The following is a 7,111-nucleotide window of genomic DNA, read 5'->3' as shown; positions in this document are numbered from 1 at the left end:
CAAACAGTTTTATAGCTTCTGAGCGTGTCCTTTAATAGCTCCGGCTTCATTTCCGATGTATATTTTATAAAGTGCAAAGGCTAATGCGCCGACCGCCTCCCAGACTGGAGCCTTGGAGCTCTCGCTTGCCACTAACCCTTCCACCTCCGTCCTTTCCTCGGCCCTGTAGAGCCCTCCGTTCGGCTCAAGCAAGGCGGGTGGAGGCATCTTTCCCTCCCTGGTCAGACGACGCACCCTGCCCCCCACCCCGCTCCGCCCCCGCCGCCTTTCCCCGCTTGTAGCAGGAATGACGAAGACGAGGCGAAGAAAACAAAAGGCTCCGCTTCCCCGGAGTGGGTGGGTGTGTTTGTGCGTGTGTCACCTTCTTTTCCAAAATAAGGAAAATAGCGCCAAATCAAATCACCAGGCCAGCGTTTTTAGCAAGTGCGCCACGGCGCGCAAGGGATGACGGGCGTAGAGGCGCTGCGGGGCTCCCGCCTCTCAGGCCTTGTCTGTGAAACGTCCCAAATTCAATTACCAAAGGACGAAACTCGATTACAAGCTCGGGGGCGGCGGCGGCGGAGAAAGTCCGGAAGGCCCAGACGAGAAAAGGCCGCGACTTTGCTTTTGCAGAGCTCGGTTGGACCGCCGTCCGGCGTCTTTCCGAGTTGCGTGGGAATCGGCCTGGGAGTCAAAGGGCTCGCAGCCAGATGGTGTGAAATGAGCGCCCGAGACAGCCTCTGCCAGGCTTCCATCCTATGCCCTCCCGCTGCAAAAAGCAGCAGAGTAGAGACCTGAAGCAGCGGTGTTTGGTTAAGGGGGCTTCAGGGTTGTGTGGGCTTCAAAGGCCGGACGTCTCAGGCTAAACCTAGCTGAGGCTCTGAATGTTGCAGTCAACACATGGCAAGGATAGTCCAGGTTGGGGAAGACCCGATGAGGGATGCTGCCTGTAGCCCAGCGCCATCAGTGTCCGGAAGCCCTGATTGAAGTTCTGTCAAGTTTAAGGGCAAAGGAGCATCTACACAGAGCTCACCTATATTAACCCTGTTTAATTAATTAAATCACATTTATCCAGGCCATGCCCACCTCTGTCCTGGTTACAGTTAACCAGGGCTGTGGGAGTCTCCTAATTCTTCCAAGGCAACGTTCAACCTTTGGCTTGAAGATAGTTGGCTGCAGTGACCCATCAGGCTACCAACAGATTGGAGGGCTGCTCCTGGTGAGGCTGCAAGGCCACTCAAGGATCGGCCTCTTAAGACCTCTTCAGGCCTCTGGATCCTGTATATTTTTGCCTCTGCTCTTGAGCGGTGCAGCGTGATGCATGAGCTCCTTTAGAAATAAGTTGAAAAGAATTGTTCCAGGAAAAATGGCGGTAGAACAAAGGCAACACCCGCCTTAGGCTTGGTTTTGTGAAGATGAAATGTGTCACTTCCCTATTTCGTGGCCTTTTGATTTGTCAGAAGACTACCATTCACCTTGTACAGACCTGGCCCCACAGAAGCTGTAGCTCAAGCTGCTTGTAACCTTCTCTTTGTCTGGATTGGCCCATTGCATTCAATGTGCTCTTCCCTTCCTTGAGTTTATCATTCAAACCTCTGCCCAGACACAACACAGCTCCCTGTTTCTCTGCCTAAACTACCTGTTCATCATTGGGAGGACAAATCAAGAAGGAGGAGAATAACCACGTCTGTTGACTTGAGCTTTTTCTAGAAAGACGGTCAGGCAGAATCCTAGTAAATACATCTATAAGGGGTTAATTCAAGAATCGTGGCAGGCTTGGAGTTATTTCCCAGTGGGCAAATGGGATGCTGGCTTTCTTTGGCCTCTCACAGGGAGTTAAGAGCTGCAACCACTCTATGTCCCTCACACATTACCCTTTCCTAGTCAAAAAAAAAAGGGGGGGGAGCATTTCAGTTTTTCCCCTTTTATTCTTGAGGACTCTGTAACCCCATGGGAAATTTATTATTATTATTACTATTGTTATTACTAAGCAACAAAAAGAGTTGATTTGTTTTTTTTGCACCTGAAGCAGGTGATGTTTATGTCGGGAGACATCTGAAACGACAGCAGGAGACCAGGCCAAATCTAATCAAGCCTAATAAACCGTGTGAGTCGAAATGTCATTAAACCTGATCAAGATGAGCCTCCGAATCGCCGGAAAGGTAAATGCCTTCATTAGGGTGATCTCTGAAGACTGTCGAACATTTCATTAATTTATAATTTATGATTGTTTGACAAATATTGAAAAGTATGTAAATATGAGCGGGATAATGTCTTTTCTGCGGGAGATGAGGAAATGACCCAAATGGTAGATGTCTGCAAGATTACACACGAGGACCCATCTATCTGCTCTCAAACTGTGCCTTCGCCTTTCCCCCGACATATTGCGCGACTGACAAGTGAAATAGTGCAGATAAACCAATGGTTTAAAACGTAATAAAGACAACAGCTATTTGCATTTGTTACATTTTATTACAAAGGTAATTTACTATGACACATCTTCTGGATGTCATCTTTGGAAAGCATTGCCAAGCGATTGCAGGGAATAGATACACTCCCACAGACAACACCAAGAAGCCAGATTGAAGGATAACATTATGGAGGGAGGGGGAGGGAGATTATATATCATGCACTGTGGTTGCATTGTATGTGTGTGTGTGGGGGGGAGCAAGAATGGGACTGATGGGGAGAGTGATACTTTGACAGCAATGGCGGCTATAACACAGTGGTGGCATAAAGCAACTTGGATGCCCCGCGAAGAAGGTGTCTGGTGGCATTCCAGATTGTTCCCCAGTATTCAAGCCCACCTGGAGACCAGGATGTCAAAAGATGGGCGTGCATACTGGAAATCCTGAAACACATCTAGACATAGTATCTGTAACACAGAGAAAGTTTACCTGAATCTCGACTTTCCACTTGGGGGTGTGTTATTACCAGGGTTACCTTTATGACATGGAGCCATAGATACAGGTTGAGAGTTTGAATGTTGAGATGTAGGACTCTGAAACGTGGTCAGTTGAGGATAGGATGAGAGAAGATGGATGAGAGGTTTTAAACTGTTTTGGCCTATTTGTAATCAATAAAATGGGATCTCAGATTCTTCAACAGAAGTTTTTTTTCCCCTTTTCCTTTGCATCTCTTATTATTGTCAACTGTATATTTGGATAAATAAAAGGTTATTCACCTGAAAAAGCTGCCAGCAATTTTCTGCACCACTGTGTATTCCAAAGTAGGGTATACAGTGTATTTATTGGGTAGGGTTTCTTCCATACTGCTAAAGTCTGTGGTTTGCGGGGGGGGGGGGGGGAGTGTGAAGGGGTAAAATCCAAAAGCTATGAATATTCACTAGCTAAGAACATAATATTCTCCATTTCCATCTTCAGTCTGTATGCAGGCAGAACTCTCAGTTTATACAAAAACTGTTCTGTTACTGATCTTGCAGCTAGGACAGGAAGATCTGGTGGGAGAAAGTGCCAGACACTCCTTTTCACCATGCTGATTAACTGTCTTCTCTTCCATCAAAAAGCTTAAAAAGCCTGCCACAGTTGAGATCCAATTTATAGTGGCAAGAACAGAAAGATACAAATACAAATCTGTATTCAACCACAGCTTTGGCATCAGGATGGAGAGTATCAAGTGTCTTTCTCCCCCGGGGCCTTATAAAAAAGGAATTCTGTTGAATTTCCTCCAAGTTTATAAGAGCTTCCTTCCAGAAAAACATGTGTGGCTGTTAATGCAGTGGATTTGCCACCCAAGTTTGAGTTTAAGTTTACAGAGAAAGGAGAGGAGCAGAGAGGGAAATTAGATTTTAGAGGGAGGTAGATTTTAAGGAGCTACTTCATCAAGTCCAGTCCCCCACATCCTTTCCTTTTATTTATTTGAAGTGGAATCTTCATCCCAGTAAAATAATTTGGGAGTGACAGCCTTAGTTAACCTTAGGTCTTCATTCAAGACTTCTAAGCTCTACCACAAACTGAGATAAGTCTTTCTACACACCTGTTGTCACACACATATCCTCCACATTGCACTAAGAATGGCTGGCCTCCTTAAAAACAAATGTGGCTTTTCTTTTAACATTAAATGTGAAGAAATTGGATTTGTGAAAAACTGAAGCAATACACCTTTATGTGAAATGTCTGGATTCTACTAGCACCTTTTCCAACTAACGATTTTTTATTAAAGGACTCAAGCTTTCCTGAGTTGCACCTCACTTCATCAGATGGAGGATGCGATTAAAATAATGTAGGATTTAAATTGGGATGAAGGGTGGGGAAAGGGGGAAGAAAGACAGGGCAGTTATGCATATGCAGATTGCTTGTTAGGCGGTTTACAAATATAGATTAAGTATTGTAATTAAAAACATACTGTATTTGTTGAGATTAAAGACAAAGAATATATATTGGTGTTTGACCAGCAAGAGGTGAAAAGAGCAATGTTCTGAATAATTTGCGTTAGGTACAAAAATATCCGTGGGTTTTTGAGTTTATTTGTGAGATTGGGCATCACTGTTCAGAGTGGAAACCTGCTTCTCTTTCTGTGTGTGTGTGTGTAATCCAATCTGCCACTAAACTGTCATAAACAAATGCTAGTATTCCAGGCGCTCAAGTTGTGTAGTGTCCAAAGTGGCCATTGAGAGTTACTTTGTGGAGAAGGGTAATGTATATTCTTTCGATTAGCATTTCATCAGTGAATTTTCATTTCTGTTTCTTCCTTCACATCTCAGTTCCTTCTGGTTCCTACAGCATCCTTGCCCAAGCAGTTCCAACAGACTTGCTGAACTACAGTTCCCATCACCCCGAACCAGCATGGTTTTGCATTCTGGCTGGGATGATAGAAGCTGTAGTCTAATTCCAAAGCTATGAAAAGCTGATGTTGTACCCTTGTACCCTCACCAGAGACAAGAGACCAAAAAAAAAAAAAAAAAAAGCTTCGCGGACTCTGCACTCAGCTACTACGCCCGCAGCAGCCTGGCAAGGCGAGGCACGAATCGGAATCTGGCCTAAGAAATGGAAGAGGGCTTCAACCCAGAGGCATTTCCTCGCTTCTTGTCCCGAGCAGCGCAGCCCCTTGCCTGAAGCGCCGAGTCCAAGGATGCTCTTCGTTCCTCCAGCGCGGCCGGCCGATCCTTTCCCATTGGATCTGGTCTCTTCCGCCCAAGTTTTCCTCCGCTAAGAAAGGGAGTCCTCCGGACGCTGCCTCATGTCAGCTCCGCCGGGCCGACCAATAGCTTGTGAACGGTGCAAAGGCGGCGTTGTATCCCGCGTGCAACTCCAGAAGTGGCCTTGCTGCTTCTTTTTGACTGGCCGGTGTTCAGATGACTTATGGTGTATGCAAACACAAACTTTCCCTCTGTGACCTTTAAAACACACATACACACACACACACCCCCCAAACCGCCATGCTTTCCTTTTCCAAACAGCGCGACGATTTTGAAAAGTCAGGGAGGCGGAGTGAAGGAGCACCCCGAAATGATAAATCGCGTGGCAGAGCTAATGGCTGGAGGGCGCGTTTACCAATTCATAATCATTTATTCTTGGTGATGTATGACCCTGACTCTTAAATCTCAAAAGCTTCTATTTGAAGGTGTAAATAGCTTCTCTCCTCGCAAACCCCCCCCCCCGCACCCTTGCAGTAAACCTTCTTGCATTAGCAGTGATTGATCTCCTGTACAATTCGTCCCAGAGTGCTATTTTAGAGGGGGAACACTGGCTTTTGGAGATTAACTGGGGAGTCTGTTACATATTAATGAATCTCGCAGATATTCCAACGTTTTGGTAATTTAGTTATTTGTGTCTACCGCTTTCGCCCTGATTTTCTCTTAGACCCCCGCGGTTGTTATACATCGAATTAAAAAGTGGCCATTTCGCGTCATTTCCCCCCCCCCTTCTTCTACTGGCAACTAAATGCCATTTAATGGGAAAACAAATGTTGACATGCCTCTTTGAAAGAAGTGTATTTCTTGGCAAGACATCAAAGTGCTTTAAACTGTATTGGCAGGGGCGGGGAAGACGGGTGGGCTAGATCTTCGTTTTCTGTTAGCCCAAGCTTTCCGTAATGTCAGAAAATAACCATTTGATGTTCAGAGAGGGAATGGGGAGCAGCTTTTTATTAAAAACAAAACAACAAAACTGAAGATTCACAACCTGTCAAGTGACCCCAATGCATTAGTTGTCCAAGGCTTTGAAGTACATGAATTCCCTAACTGATTAGTAAAATGTCTAAATCTAAAATGAGTGGTTAGTGCTTTTTAAAGCACTAACAAAGCACGGACAAAAATGGCAATGTGATAAAAGAATCCAGGGGGGTTGCTTGGTTAACAAAACAACAAAACACTGATGTGGTTTTGTCCCACTGATTCTAGCCTTGCACAGTGTCCTTCCGTTGTAACCAGAGAGGCTGAAAAAGGTTTGTAGGAGTTAGATCACCACTGGTTAATTTGGTGCCCTCCTTATGGGACGGCTCATACAATAGCCAATCTTGTAATGCTGTCTGGGAAGTAGGATAGTTGAACAACTTAGATGCAGGAGGCATGGCTGAAAAAGTTGGGTTGCAAATGCCTGGTGCAACAGTGAGTCAGAATTTCTTGTTCATCAGACTTCCTATAGGTGATCTGCCCAGCATAAAATATGGTTACGTTTGGTTGGCAATTTTAGGCAAGATCTAAACCACACACACAAAAAAAAAAGAAAAAGAAAAAGAATGATATATTTTAAGGTGTTTTAAGAGGGGGACTTTTATTGTGAGTACTTTTGTGTTTTATAGCAATGCTTCTGAAGGATTGACCCTCTCAGAAAGAATTCAGTTGTATTTGAATAATTATATTCCATAAGATGTCTCTACAGAATAAAAACACCAAATAGTGTTGTAATTGGAAACCGATCCAATTGCAGTTAATATCCACATCTTGTAATTGGTGAGTTGCAAAGTGTGAATGCAACAGTTTGTTTCATATAAGTAAGTATGGCACACAAGTACAATTGTTAAGTGCTAGAACTGATTGCAACTCCAATGCGGAATCACTGGTGAAACATTTCCTTTGGACTTCTTGAAATGGATATTACATGGGAGGGCATCTTGTTCATTCTCAACCTGAAACATCTTGAAAGGTGTAGTTGCTTTCATTCTGGAATCA

The 7,111-nt window shown here is 44.5% G+C and overlaps 1 long non-coding RNA gene across 1 annotated transcript; it reads left to right on the top strand.

Moving 5' to 3' along the window:
- The first annotated feature begins 478 nt into the window (after window positions 1-478).
- Window positions 479-6,854, top strand: LOC148113076 (uncharacterized). The gene is made up of 2 exons (XR_015728603.1): window positions 479-2,141; window positions 4,875-6,854. It is a non-coding gene; the product is annotated as an uncharacterized LOC148113076 (long non-coding RNA).
- The last annotated feature ends 257 nt before the right edge of the window (window positions 6,855-7,111 follow it).

This window comes from Pantherophis guttatus, chromosome 6 (genome assembly GCF_059756535.1).
Source record: "Pantherophis guttatus breed Tessera chromosome 6, ASM5975653v1, whole genome shotgun sequence".
Classification (NCBI taxonomy): Eukaryota; Metazoa; Chordata; class Lepidosauria; order Squamata; family Colubridae; genus Pantherophis; species Pantherophis guttatus.
This window is presented reverse-complemented; position numbering and strand designations above follow the sequence as displayed.